Raw genomic sequence first — 15554 nt, 5'->3', positions numbered from 1 at the left:
CAGTACTAAATACAAGTCAAATTACATCATGATATGCATACAGGGCAAATCTAACAAATTAATCTTAGTTCCACTTAAATTAAAGTTAGACCAATTATTCCCTTTTAACTCATGTAAATATCTTAATTCCACATCTGCCTTAACAGGGGAATCTTTTCCCTGCTTGCCACGTCACCTATCAGCGCAGACGCAGCTCCAAGGTCAGTGGAAAATACCACATAATTACATGTATTTAGCAATGCTCTATGAAGTTGTCCTCAGGGGTTAAATGCAGTAGCATTTAATTTATCAATAACAAGAATTATTAAAGAGAACGTCGTTTCTGGGTTATTAAAACGGCTTGAATAATTAACAACAGTCTCTACGTCCTCTGCGTTTAACCAGGGATAACTATGATAAATTTAGAGAGCGCAACTGCTCTGGGGGAAAATATTTCCCACATAAATCATATACATATCTTCTAAAATAAATTGGTCTAAATTCACTAGGACAATTATTTAACCACGAAATCTCCCTATTGCACAAATATGCATTAGCAAAAACAGGCCCAAGACACGAGCCCATACTAATACCATCTACTTGATTATAAAGAACATTGTTAAATAGAAAACATGATCCTGATGTGGCAAAATCTAATAACTGTCTAACCTGGGTTGCATCTAATCCATAAAAATTATTTGATTTATAATTATCAAGAATTATGTCAATGGTTTCAGCCAAAGGAACAAGTGTAAATATAGACTCTATATCAAAGTTGGTCATAACATAATGAGAGGTTTGTTAAAGATAAATTTTCATCCACAAATGCTTTTGAATTAGGAATTGCACACTAATTAGTAGTCAGGGGAAACACAAGAAGAAGCAAGAATTTAGCTAAATCATGTCCAGCGGTTTTTATGGAGGAAACAATATATAGGTCTAAATGGAACACCTGGTTAATAAATCTTTGGATTACCATACATTATTCTTGGTAAAGAACCTGATGCATACAGTGATTTAAAATTATCTATTCCACTTTTGCCCTTAACACTCCTAAACACACACACACACACACACACACACACACACACACACACATTATATATATATATATATATATATATATATATATATATATATATATATATATATATATATATATATATATATATATATATATATATATATATCCTACTTTCTCTATACTCATTTCAAATCCAAAGGTGGCTATTGTATATATGTACGCAACGACTTGTCTTGCTCTCGTGTTCCTGAACCAGATTCTTCTGAATTCTCTGCTCTCTGGCTTCAGCTTTCCTGTTATTCTCTGACTAAATATATCTGCGCTGTATACTTATTCTCTAATTCTACTTAAAATGCCAGGAATAGTTATAAAGACAGCACTACAGCCCCGGGAGGAGCCTACGGAGGGGCAGACAGAGCGCGACTGGACCCCGGGTGACAGGGACACAAGTTCGCCCAGGCTGCATGCCCCTATGACCTGGAACTTACCCGCCACCACTGTAACAGGAAACGGAGACAACCTTGTGGGCGAGCTGACCCTCGACAGAATCGGGGTGGAACTACTTCCTTAGCTCCAAGCAACACTCCAGCGACAGCCAGCAGCCATGCCCATTGTGAGACAGCCACTAGCTGCGCAGACCTCCCAGAGATGGCTGGTATCTGCTCAGAAGGCTTCCCAGAGACGAACTCCAGCCGCTCTGCCCCGCAAGAGACTGCTACTAGCCGCTCCCCATTATGAGCCATGGCCTGTAGCCGGGCTCAGGCAACGCTCAGTAGCTGCACCCTTAAAAGGTCATGGCCTGTAGCCAGGCCACATGGCAGGAGATGGCCGGTAACTGCTCCTCCATCAGGTGCTGCTATACTCCCCTACAGGAACCAGCGACGTCCGGTAGCTGCTCTGGGGTTAGAGTATGTCCCCTCTCCTCCTGTAGTTGCCTCAGAGGACAGGACATAGGCGATGGCAGGTAGCCACGCCCATCAGCAGAAGATGGCCTGCAGCCGCTCTTTGTTGGCACGTTGTCCTCTATATGGGGCTCAGGCAACAGCCGGTAGCCGCTCCTATGACAAAGGGACGGCCGGTAGCCATCCTTATTTCATTGCCCACGGGAACCCAGCAACGGCCTGCAGCCACACTGGTGAGGAGCACCAAAGCCCCTCACCCCCTGTGACTCCACTACGAGAGGGAGTTCTGCCATCAGACCTGCCGACCAGTGGGAGTGCAGATGACCCAACTGTCCACCACCAGCGAGGCAACCTTCAGGAGGAAGGCCTCAACCTCGAGGACCCGTGGAGAGGCCCTGTACTATCTCCAGGGCTATTCTCCTCACAGCCGGCTCCAGAGCGACCCTACCTGAAGGACTCTGACCGAGGCTGACGCTGCAGCCAACCCCTGATGGCGTCCCCGACAGCAGGAGACCACAGCCGATCGGCCCCCGAGGCTGCCCCCAGGACCCCCGGGTGAGACCTCTCCCCACCCTGATGCAGACGACACTCGTCCTCCGTCAGGCGCCTAGGTGAGCACTTCAGGAAACTCTTCGGCCCCAGTCCCGAAGGCCGAACCCAAGTTCCCAGCCCCGACAGTGTGGGGCCCTTTGCTGCATGAGCCCCGGACGAGAGAGGACACCCCTACAAGTGATCCCATGGCTGCAGGATACGGAGGACCCTAGCAGAGCTCAGCCCCCTTCAGGACCCAGGCTGTGAACTCTCCTGCTGCCCTCCACCAAAGCTGCCACCCTACCCAGTCCCGACAGCCAGTGACAGTGGAAGTGCAGTGACAGTGAAACAGTGACCTAAACATCAGACAGTGTAATAGAATACTAGAAAGAAACTAAGCCCAGATTCAATCATTGTCATAGAATCAAAGGCATAAACCAACAGTGAAACAGTAACAGAGCGAGAGAAGCCGAACAGTGATTACAGTGACCTGAGTGAATGTGTATCTCAGCTCTAGTAATATAATTCTTCCACGACATAAGACCTATAGCCACGCTTCCCTTTCCACAACAGTGTAAATTTCCCTCAAAGCTACAGTGACTGAATTCCGTGCCCAACATCTTAAGTGCTGTTCATTGTACTATACACTTTTATGCTAAACTATTGTCTCAACAGTATCCTGCAAGATACATCTACTCCTGATCTCAGAACATGTTATTATGATTGCCTAGATTCCTGTCTATGACATCTACCAGTTCCACATTTAGAAATTACCAATGTATGTGTAAGGTTGTTGCCATGAGTTTTTTGTGCCCTGTGTCTCTCTCAGTTTACTAAGCTCCGATCTAGAAAGGGAACCCAGCTGCAGAATAGGCATTCAGGGGACGGGAAACCGACCCTTAAACACCTAGCATAACACTACTGACTATGAAAAATTCTTTGACTATCTCACTTCTACAATGGAATATATTCCATCCATTTCTCCTTTCTCTGAAATTTCCATTCTAGGAGATTTCAATGTTCATCACCACCTTTGGCTCTCCTCTCCTTTCACTGATCCACCTGGTGAACAAGCCTACATATTTTCTATCCTTCATGACGTAGAGCAGCTTGTACAGCACCCTACCCATATCCTAACCGCCTTGGAGACAGCTTCAAGATACTCGACCTCTTCCTTACAACTAATCCTTCTGCTTACACTGTTAATGTTTCCTCTCCGTTGGGCTCCTCCAATCACAACCTTATTACCTGTCCTATTGCTCCGGTACAGCCTGTGGACCCTCCAAAGAAACATCAATTTTGTCACTTTGGAGCTGCAGATTGGAAGGCCCTCAGGCAGTACTTCTTTTATTTTTCCTGGAATGATTATTCCTTCCATGGCCAAGAGCAATCTGAAGTTGCTTTGCTCATTATGGATGTTATTCTCTTGGGCATGGAAGCACACATTCCCTTCTCATATCCTTTGACTAATGCAAGAAAGCCTTGGTTTAGTCACGCTTGTTCTAATGCTGTCCGCAACAAGGAGAGGACCTATAAAAGGTACCATAACCAACCGACCCCTGAATCACATCATTTTTATGTTTCTGCCTGGGATCATGCTAAATCACTTCTTCACTCTGCTAAAACTAATTTCCTCCATACTAAATGCTCTCACCTCACCAACTCGAATTCTTCCCACTCCTTGTGGCACCTTGCTAAAAACCTTTCTAACAACTTTGCCTCATCATCCTTCCCTCCTCTTTTCTACTTTAATGGCTCTGGGGCTATTTTTTCTACTAATAAAGCAGATCTCATCACTCAGACTTTCTCCTCCAAAGCCACTGTAGATGATTCCTGTGCTGTTCCTTCATCACTTTCCCCCTCTGATTTCCTCATGTCTGACATTAAAATTTCTGCAGCTGATGTATTTTCTGTCATCACTGGCCTTAATACTAACAAGGCATATGGGCCTGTTGGAGTCCCTCCTGTTTTCTTCAAGAACTGTGATTCTATGCTTACACCCTGCCCAGGTAAACTCTTTTGCCTTTGTCTATCAACATGTACCTTTCCTTCTTGCTGGAAGTTTGCTCTCACTCATCCAGTCCCAAAGAAGGGTGACCATTCCCAACCGTCTAACTATCGTCCAAATGCTTTAACATCTTGTTTCGCGAAAGTTTTCGAGTAAATTCTTAACAGAAAACTTTTAAAGAATCTTTCCTATCATAACCTTCTTTCTGATCGCCAGTAGGAGTTCCATCAGGGACGCTCCAGGGGCGATCTCACCTAACATTCAGATTCCTTGTCATCCTGCTTTTGGGACTTTGGCGAAAGCTTTACCGCTGCACTTGACATCTCAATGGCTTTTGATCGAGTCTGGCATGAATCTTTAATATCAAAACTGCCCTCTTACAGTTTCTATCCTTCCATCCGTGCCTTCACCTATAGCTTCCTTTCTGATCGTTCTATAGCCGCTGTTGTAGACAGCCACTGTTCTTCCCCTAAATCTGCCAACAGTGATGTTCCTCAGGGCTCTGTTCTATCACCATCTCTCTTCCTGTTATCAATGACCTTCTAAGCTGTACATCTAACCCTATCCACTCATCACCTTTCCATTTGGTTCCCACAACGTCCATCTCAGCAGTTTCTTCAACAATCAAGGGATGAGGCTATGGCACACCTAATGTCTGACTTGGCTCACATCTCTGACTGGGGTAAGAATAATCTTGTTTTTAATGCATCAAGAACTCAATTTTTACACCTATCAACCTGACACAATCTTCCACAGGAATACCCACTAATGTTTAATAATATCCAGCTGAAAGAAGAGAGAACCTGTATTTTTTACACAGGAAAAATCATCAGAGAAATTACCAATATGCCGGGAATCGAACCCGGGACTCTCAGGTGAGAGCCAGGCAGCATACCACTACACCACGACCAGGTAAAAGTTAACTCACATTGACACAATCTTGGTCGTGGTGTAGTGGTATGCTGCCTGGCTCTCACCTGAGAGTCCCGGGTTCGATTCCCGGCATATTGGTTATTTCTCTTATGATTTTTCCTGTGTAAAAAATACAGGTTCTCTCTTCATTCTGACTTGCCGTAAGTGTTTGGGATAGATTAAAAGCATCTACTTGCCCGAGTGCCAGGGGGTTACCTCATCCTCTTCATGCCCACAGTGGGGGCGGAGGGACGTTGGTTACAAGATTGTGACAACGTGAGTTAACTTTTACCTGGTCGTGGTGTACTGGTATGCTGCCTGGCTCTCACCTGAGAGTCCCGGGTTCGATTCCCGGCATATTAGTAATTTCTCTGATCCAGCTGAATCCTGCATCATCCTTGAACATGCTTGGGGTTTCATTCACTCGGGACTTATCTTGGAAAGATCATATTGCATCTCTTGTAAAATTTGCTTCGAAGAGATTGTGTGTGCTGAGCCGACTCCATACCTCCTTTACCCCTGCACAGTTGTTGACTTTATACACAGGTTTTATTCGCCCCTGTGCAGAGTACAACTCTCATGTGTGAGGAGGCTTCCCAAATACAGGTCTTTTCAATAAGGTGGAGTCAAAGGTTTATCGTCTCATTAACTCTCCTCCACTTACTGGCTCCCTCTGTCTCTTCATTGCACTCTTGCATCGTTATCTCTCTTCTTTCGCTACTTCAATGGTCACTGCTCCTCTGAACTGTCTGCTTGCATCCCCCTACCTCAATGACGGGTGCGTAGCACCCATCTAGCAACAAACTCTCGTCCCTTTTCTGTCCAACTCTCTAATGCAAGAGTTAACTGTTACTCCCAGTCATTTATTTGTGCAACAGGTCAACTCTGGAATTGTCTCCCTCCATCTGTATTTCCTACTTCCTATGATCTCCAGTCTTTCAAACGCAGTGTGTCCAGGCATCTCGAAATGAACGGATCTTGAATTTGGCTCTTTTTGTATTGTTTTTGTTTCTTGAAGGCATGGTTTGCAGGCTCCTGGCCTTTGGTTCCTTCATTCTTGCAAAAAAAACAAATAGATAGATAGATAGATACAGTATATCTATCTATCTACCTATCTCTCTCTCTCTCTCTCTCTCTCTCTCTCTCTCTCTCTATATATATATATATATATATATATATATATATATATATATATATATATATATATACACTATGTAGATCATCTCATCTCATCAGCTGTTTGTGTGTCCACCGCAGGACTGGCCTATCCCGACCGAAGGGGGGACAATACAGCCAATGTATCTCTACCAAGTGGCTTAAGCTGTCTAGTAGAGATTGTATGTAAGGCGAGAAGTGCTTGTAAGTGTAATTGTAGTGTTGGAATGGCTTTGGATGTGTGTGTAGTCTGTGAAACAAGTGTAATTCGCCCGCGGAAGCTGACTGGGTGCAAGTATACTTTATAGTATGCGACACTGGTTCAACCACAGGACCCTTGATGTCCGCCAATGCCGTCCGTTGCCTGAAAAATGCACCCAAAGTTTATTACCCTGGCGGGGTGCGAACCGTCGTTCTTCAGTGTATGAAAACGCACACTTTACCACTGTAATACAGAGTCTACATATATATATATATATATATATATATATATATATATATATATATATATATATATATATTAGTGTGTTCAGCACTTACTGGGGAGAAAAAATATTTTGGATATTTAGGCGAGCTAAGTATGCAATTCATTTCACTTTACAGACAAAGGATTGAAGGAAAAATTTATAGTTTTTTAACCAATGCAAAGTCGTGCCTCACCACTCCTGCATTCTGTAAATCTAACTGCTCCGAGTACTTGAAGGGTATGGTGAAGAAAGGTAAAAATAGACAATGTGGTACACAAGGAAACAATATTTTTGAACTCTACAACAAGCATAATCAGTTTATTACATATGGGATTTTTTGGTCTTCGTATAGGGCTCTGTGGTGCTGTGCACCATGCAAGATCAGCTGTCGTTTTTCTTCATTCTTTGCCAAACCACTGTTGTAGTCCATTGCCAGTTTGACTACCTGCTCAGCAATGTTACTGACCACTTTGAGGTGGGCCATGACATCATGAATGGGGCAGAGGTCATTGATGCTTGTCGGAATATCCAGCTTCAAACACTGGAAGAGGTTTTTCGACTACTGGGTGACAAACTTAGAGATTCTCAGATCTGATGCCTTATCAATCATCTTCATGCTCAAACAGTACAAACCCTTTTCCTTGGCAGTGCTGTGGTCATATTGTTCAGCATTTCCTGCTTTTCCTCAGCAGAGACTTTGTCAGAATACATGGCTATTGGAGCCAGGTCCTCACTGAGGTACCAGTGGTGGCTTTTGACTTTGTCCAGTGCCTTGTTTGCTACAATGGGATCCAACTCTTTGCTACAATGGGATCCAACTCTTTGAATTCTTCTATCTTCTTCAGGAAATTGAGGTCACTGATTGGAATGTCGACAGCATCTGGGGGTTTCAAACCAGTGCATCACATAGATGATGATGAGGAAGACAGACACGTTTGATGGCATCCTTTTGATGCCATGTGAGGGGGAAGGAGGCTTCATCCTTCAGTTGACTTCTGTAAAAGAAGATCTTGAGGCAGTAAAGGCCTTTGGCCATCCAGCATGCTCTGTGATAGGCACCTGGATGGTGAAAGGTCATCCATGCTGGCTTCTTGCCGAGGAAAGCCAAAGACAGCTGGAGGAGCTCAAAGTAGTCATCACAGGGTTGCGGACGATCCATGTGGCTGAGTATGACGTGTGCAATGTTCTTGGCTCTCGGCAATCTGTGACTGAGATTTTTCATCTAGGTCATCATCGTAGGGATCAAAGGAGTATGTGTCAATTTTGTTTCAGAACTCTTTGAATCGACAGAAGAGAGGAATTTCAGGACCAGAAGAGAAAAAGAGGTCAAAGATCCCTGCCACTGTGAGTTCAGACATGTGGTGCCTGCATACCAAGAACAACAGTGGGACTTGGAGACCTCTTTCAATGACAAAGCAAGCACGCTGTGAACCCCAGTGTTAGACGCTGTAGTATCAAAACAGAGACCTGCAATCCGACCATTCATCTAGATTCCTTAGCACTGCCACTCCCATTGCTTCGCCCATTCCAGCAGTGATCTTAGGGATCAGCAGGATCTCCGTACCAATCCCTGTAACAACAATCACCAGGCAATCACTGCAGCCACTACCATCGATGTTGGGCAAGAGCTGTCCATCAAAATGGAGAATCAATGGTGTTTTTGATGTTTCCATTGATCTCAGTCCTTGATTCCTTCCGAACAGAGGGAGAGATCCGACAGACAACGTGAGTTCCCCCACGTCAAGCCCTGCTGCGATCAAGGCGGGAGTTACCACTTGCCTTGCAACTCACTTTGACATGAGGCATCGGTATGAGAAGGCCAAGAAAAAAATGTAAAATATGGCGTAGTTCCCACCAGTAGTGGAACTGAATAAGCAATTTGCCTTTCAAGTTCCTGAAGCTTCGATTTTTCTGAACACCCTAATATATATCTATCTATCTATCTATTGCCAGACGCCTCAATCCCGTTTGGGGTGGCCACAAACAAATCGCCTCCACGTCACCCTGTCCCCCGCCATTTCACTGCCCTGCTCCCGACTCACCCCCCCCTCTCTCATATACCTCTCCACCCCATCCCTCCACCTCATCCTCGGCCTCCCCCTCCCTCTTCCCCCCTCCACCTTACTCACATACACTCTCTTCGTCAGTCTTTCACCCTCCATCCTCTCCACATGGCCAAACCACCTAAGTGTGTTCCTCATAACGCTTCCTATCACATCCACATCCACACCACAACGCTCCTTTATATCCTCATTCATCAGCCTGTCTCTCCATGTGACTCCACAGGCTCCTCTTAAATAACTCATTTCCACTGCTCTCACTCTTGACTTGTGTCCTTCCAATAACGTCCAAGCTTCACTTCCATACGTTAGAGTTGGTATCACAATACTGTCATGTAGTCACTTTTTCACTTCCATGCTCACTTCCCTGTTTCTTATCACTGCTTTCAAAGAACCAGCAACCTTTCTTCCCTGCTGTACCCTTTCAAGCACTTCACCCTCCAAACCTCCATCCTTACTCATCACACTACCCAAGTACTTAAACGTACTCACATTTTCCAATTCCTCACCATCCAACCTAGCTGTACATTCACTGACTTCACCTTTCTCAAAGACCATCACTTTACTCTTCCCTACATTCACCTTTAGATTCCGTTTCTTACACACTCTCCCAAACTCATCCACCAAGCCTTGCAGCTCCCCTTCGTCTTCACTCAACAACACAGTATCATCTGCAAACAACAGTACAGGGAGTTTCCAAACACTATCCTCTCTCACCAGGGCCACTCCAACATCCACTACCCTACCTTGTACCTCTGTTATTACCCCATCCATGTACTGATTGAACAACCATGGAGACATGACACATCTCTGTTTCAACCCAACCTTCAAAGAGAAAAATTCACTTAGTTCACCATCCACACGCACTGCAGCCTTAGCACCATCATACATACTCTTCACAGCATTCAACAACTTCCCATCTACTCCATATATTCTTAATACTTTCCACAATCCATATATATATATATATATATATATATATATATATATATATATATATATATATATATATATATATATATATATATATATATATATATATATACTGCAGCTCTCTCTCTCTCTCTCTCTCTCTCTATCCATCCGTCCATTGTCCAGTCCTGCGTTGCCCCATGGGGAGCGTAGGAGCCCGTGGCTAAGCAGATTGGTCCTGACATTTAAGATGAGAGTGACCAGTCTCAGTCATACCTGAGTGGCATTACGTGAGCAGTAAATCCAACCACCCCTCGCATCTTCACCTGCTCAATCCGATTGGAGCACCTGAATTACCCACTAAACCACCAGGCGCCATAATTTGGTTATATGGTCACCATCCAGCGTAGTAAATGGTTTCCTAGTGTACAGGAAACCATTTGGCTTGTCACTCAGTGTAGAGTCACACACAGGCAGAAGGAAGAGGAAAGAATGAAGGAAAGAAAAACAGACGAGGGAGTGTAAAGTCACCCATATGCAAAAGGACGAGGAAAGAATGAAGGAAAGAAAGACAGAAGAGGATGGAAGGAACGAAGGATGGAGGAGAGGGAAGGGCAGACACCTGAGAGCAGCACTACATCGAGTGAGTGGATGGTGAGCACCCCATATATATATATATATATATATATATATATATATATATATATATATATATATATATTGTTACGGAACAGAGAAAGATAATGTACACTTTAAGTGAGAATACTAAAAATCACTACTGTCCCGTAAAGTCCCAGGTTCAAAACAAAAGAGTTAGGTAAAATTACAAGTTAAAGTTTAATGCTCAAACTAACAACAAAACATTCAGGACTCATAAGGATAATGTAATGGCAAAAAACAGGTTAAATATATGGTTAACTGCAATAGCCTCTATTAACACGAAATTAGCAAGAGTAAATTTATCTAAGTCAGCCCTGATAAAATGAGAATACCAGATAATACTCAGTGAATGCAAGATATATTATTACAGATACAAAATGTTATCACAAATGACTGACATAAAAACACATGAATCACAAAAACCTTACTAGGCCTAAGAATTAACACCTTATGCTACACAGTACAAGAAAAAATGCAGTAAGAGTTATACTCAAATCACACAGCTGCTAGATGGTTGGAGACTTCCTGAGCACTCACAATAATAACAGCTGTAGAGGGGAGGACAGAGATGTGAGCAAAATGAGGAGTAGATCAAAGTGGCAATAATGCAGTGACTGAGCTCATTATATAGGGGCCGGCAGAGCTTGATACAACTTGTAAGAAGGACGCGCAAATGAAGCTATGGGGACAAAGAGTTGACAATCCTGCTCTGAACAACAGAAAGAACGACTTACTCTACTATAAGGGAGGAGGGGGGGAGTGAGGTAGAACACGCTCGTGATCAAACATGCAGCATACTGTACGTTAGAATTACACAAAGGATGATGAAATCATAGGCTATGTAACAATATATATATATATATATATATATATATATATATATATATATATATATATATATATATATATATATATATATATATATATATATATATATAAAAGTCATGTGTGGTCTCAGCTTGAATATTGCACACCCATGTGCCCTTGTGGAATGGAATTGAAGAGGTTGCACTAAAACAACCAGATAAAAATCAAAACAAAGCTGTTAGAATTATTAATAACCCTGCTATTATAAATATAATACCTCCCCTACGAGTAAGAAGGAATATTGCCTCCCTTACTTTATTTTACAGATATTTTTATGGCAAATGCTCAGACGAAGTTACGTTCATTGTGCCGCCTCTCCATGCCTTCTCTTGTGCTACACAAGCATCTGGTAGCGATCTTGACTGGAATGTCACACAGCCAGTTTGCAGAACTTCCGCCTATCAGAATTCTTTTATTCCCCAAACTACATCTCTCGAACTCGCTTCTTTGGAGTTTTTTCCCAACAACCTTTAACATATAGCTGTTCAAGTCCAACTGTTACAGATATGTTTTGAAACGAGGACGCCAGTAATCTGGTGTATGGATTATTCTCTTTTTATGCATTTGATTTTCCTTCCTCTTGATATATATATATATATATATATATATATATATATATATATATATATATTTGTGTGTGTGTGTGTGTGTGTGTGTGTGTGTGTGTTTGAGAGAGAGAGAGAGAGAGAGAGAGAGAGAGAGAGAGAGAGATGGGCGGCTGGCAGCCCCCCCCAATTCTCCACCTCCATCAGTAACACCTCAGTCTGGCGGTACCGCCAATTAAGCATCCCGTTAAATTACCAAAATTTAATGTGTACCTGTAATACCTTATTCTTGTGAGTGGTTGTTATCCTAAAGACGGTGGGTCTTTGTCAGCCAACACATAACGTGCATTTTGAGGTCACAGCAGCGGACATCATGAATAACGGCAAAGCATTCATGAAAACCCACTATAATTTTTTTTGTACAATAATTTAGTTTCGTTTGTTCGTTACAATGATTCCAACATACTTACATGCATCGACTTTGGTCACCTAATAGCTGCTCTCCATGCTGCTCGATCTCTGGCAGTCTCCTTATTCAGCCCGTTATTCTTGAGGTCACACTCCATGATCTCGGCCCAGGTCATTTCCGGTTTGCCTCTCGCATCTCAACCCCCATTGTTCACACTTCTCTCTTTCTGAACCCAATTGACATTTCCCATCCTTTCCACATGCCTACACCATCTCAAATTACCCCTCCTCATCACAACACCAATACCTTCAAGTTTTATCCTTCCTCTCATCTTTTTCATTGCAAACCTAGACCCCCTGGACTCGTATTCCAGAACGCACTGCACATCCACTTAATCATCATCATTTCTGTACATTTTAGCCTATGAATATCCTCTTCCTTTACTACCCAGGTCTCACTACCTTACAGCATTGCACTCCCATCACATGCTGCATACAAAGATCCCTTAGCATGGAGGGAAAGCCCTCTCAGTGTCAGGAGGGGCAACAGCTCCCTGAACTTCTTGCAACAACTCCTTATTCTAGCCACGGAGCTAGCTCCAGCCCCACTAGCATATTACTTGCCTTCAAAGTAATAAAACTCTTCTAAAGACTCAAGAGATTCGCCAGCAAGATCAATCCTTTCACGTCTAACAATCTCCACATGCTCTTTCCGACACACCACATACATGAAATAGCATTATCTCGCAGTCTACCTCTAATACCACTACATCTCTGATGCACCCACTTATTACAAACACTGATCAAGATGGAATTACTTCGATGCCCTTGTTGCAAACTGCACAAGCCACTCTCCTTCTTCTTTGGCAGTACAGCCACCGATCCTAGATGCCATCACGTTTGTTTTATCTGCATTTTCTCTCAAGCCCTTTCATCCCATACCATTTCTCCACTTCCTAAATCTTTCCTCCACATCTCTTTCATTCTCACCAATCAACACCAAATCTTCGACATACATCTCTCACGGGAGGCAACCACTGAAGTCAAGAGAAAGGACTTGATGCACACCAACATTCACGGAAAACTCATCACTCAAATCTCCATTCACTCACACATGGGTGCGGGCATCCACATACGTAGCCATAATCACTAAACAGCCACTCTTCAATTCCAAGCTTTGTCATTGCCCACTTCATCACCTCCCTTCAGACTGTCAAAGGCCATATCAAGGCAACAAAAAACAAAGTGCAGATCCCTTTCTTCCCCATAGATTTTTCCTGGTACTGGCAAACAATGCTTATGGCATCAGTGGTCGTTTTGCCTGGCATAAACCCAAACTGTATCTCATCAATATTCACTCTTTCTGTAATGATACCGTCTAGAACACTCTCCATTACCTTTATTATCTGGTCAAAAAGTTTTATGCCTCTATAATTCTCTTTTTCCAGAGCATCATCCTTCCCCTTGAATTTTAGTCACACTCTTCAGCCAGTCATCTAGGACACAGGGCAACATTCAAGTTTCGTCTTTCGAACGGACTGTTGGGTACGAGTGCTGGATTCTGTTACTGCTCCATCCTGCTGCGTTTCTGTATCGTATCTCACGTAACTCACCTGATCCTCTAATTCACTTAGTTGTCAACACATACGAGTGATCTGCCTACAAAAACTGCAACATCACCTCATAACTATTGGCCATAATATTTTGTGCTCTCTCTCTCTCTCTCTCTCTCTCTCTCTCTCTCTCTCTCTCTCTCTCTCTCTCTCTCTCATTAGAGACTTCTGTAGCACTGACATATTACTAACAAGTCACAGAAAACTGAAAACTGCAACAAAACAAGTACTGGAAGTAATTGTCTGGTAAATTTCTTTGTCAAACGCAACATCCAGGACTGATGTAAAAATACCTGGTACTATGACAGCAAAGGCCTGTTAAAGATGGAAGCCGACGAATTTTCTGTCCATTTATTCATATATTATGTAAAGTTTATGGCAAATATCCGAAGAAACATCTGAATGACCAAAGTAACCTCTATATATCCAAACCGACTTGTAACTATCCGATATCATAATAACAGCTGAAATGAACTGAACGTAAATACTAGAGGAAGCCTGAAAATGACTTAACGGAGGCATGGCACTCCTCTTGTGCCGACTGAGGGAGAAACAAATATCAAAATACATTATTGTTATTATTATTATTATTATTATTTTTATTATTATTACTATCATTATTGTTATTATTATTATTATTATTTATTATTATTATTATTATTTTTATTATTATTAAAACTATGTTATTATTATTATTATTATTATTATTATTATTATTATTATTTATTTTTATTATTATTATCGTTATTATTATTATATGAAAAATATATAGATATACTGGTTTATGTACATATATACATAGTGGTAGGTGGGGGCGCTCACCATCCACTCACTCGATGTAGTGCTGCTTTGGGTGGCTGCCCTTTCCTTTCTTCATTCCTTCCTCTTCTTTCCTTCATTCTTTCCTCTTCCTTCTGCCAGTGGGTATCTTTACACTCTCCCTTCTGTCTTGCTTTCCTTCTCTCTTTTCCCTTCCTTCTAAGTATGGTTGACTCAACACAGAGTGACAAACCAAATGGGTTCCTGTACACCAGGAAACCAATTACTACGCTGGGTGGTAATCATATAACCAAATTGTGGCACCTGATGGTTTAGTGGGTAATTAAGGTGCTCCAATCGGACTGAGCCAGTGAAGGTTTATATCCAAGGGGTTGTTGGGGTTTATTGTTCATGTAATGCCACTCAGGGATGAGTGAGGCTGATCACTCTCTTCTTAAATGTCAGGACCAACTTGCTTAGCCCCGGGCTCCTACATTCCTCATGGTGCGGCATAGGATTGGATGATGGATGGATGAAAAAAAATTCATCAGATAGAGCAGCAAGAGTGCAAGCATAAATTGCTAATTAGCAACCTCTACACACCTGAAACACCGATGGAGAAAGAAAAGGTGTTGATAGCAAAAGACAAATTTGGGAAAAATCATATATCATTAGAAAAGAGAGCATTAGAAATAGAAGAGGAACAATAATATAAAAAAGTAGGAACATCAGTAAAGACAGTGGCAGTGGTA

The sequence above is a fragment of the Coenobita brevimanus genome, chromosome 49 (genome assembly GCF_032717465.1).
Source record: "Coenobita brevimanus isolate Jiangsu-jjx chromosome 49, ASM3271746v2, whole genome shotgun sequence".
Lineage (NCBI taxonomy): Eukaryota > Metazoa > Arthropoda > Malacostraca > Decapoda > Coenobitidae > Coenobita > Coenobita brevimanus.
The sequence above is the reverse complement of the archived record's forward strand: the minus strand, read 5'-3'. Positions refer to the sequence as shown.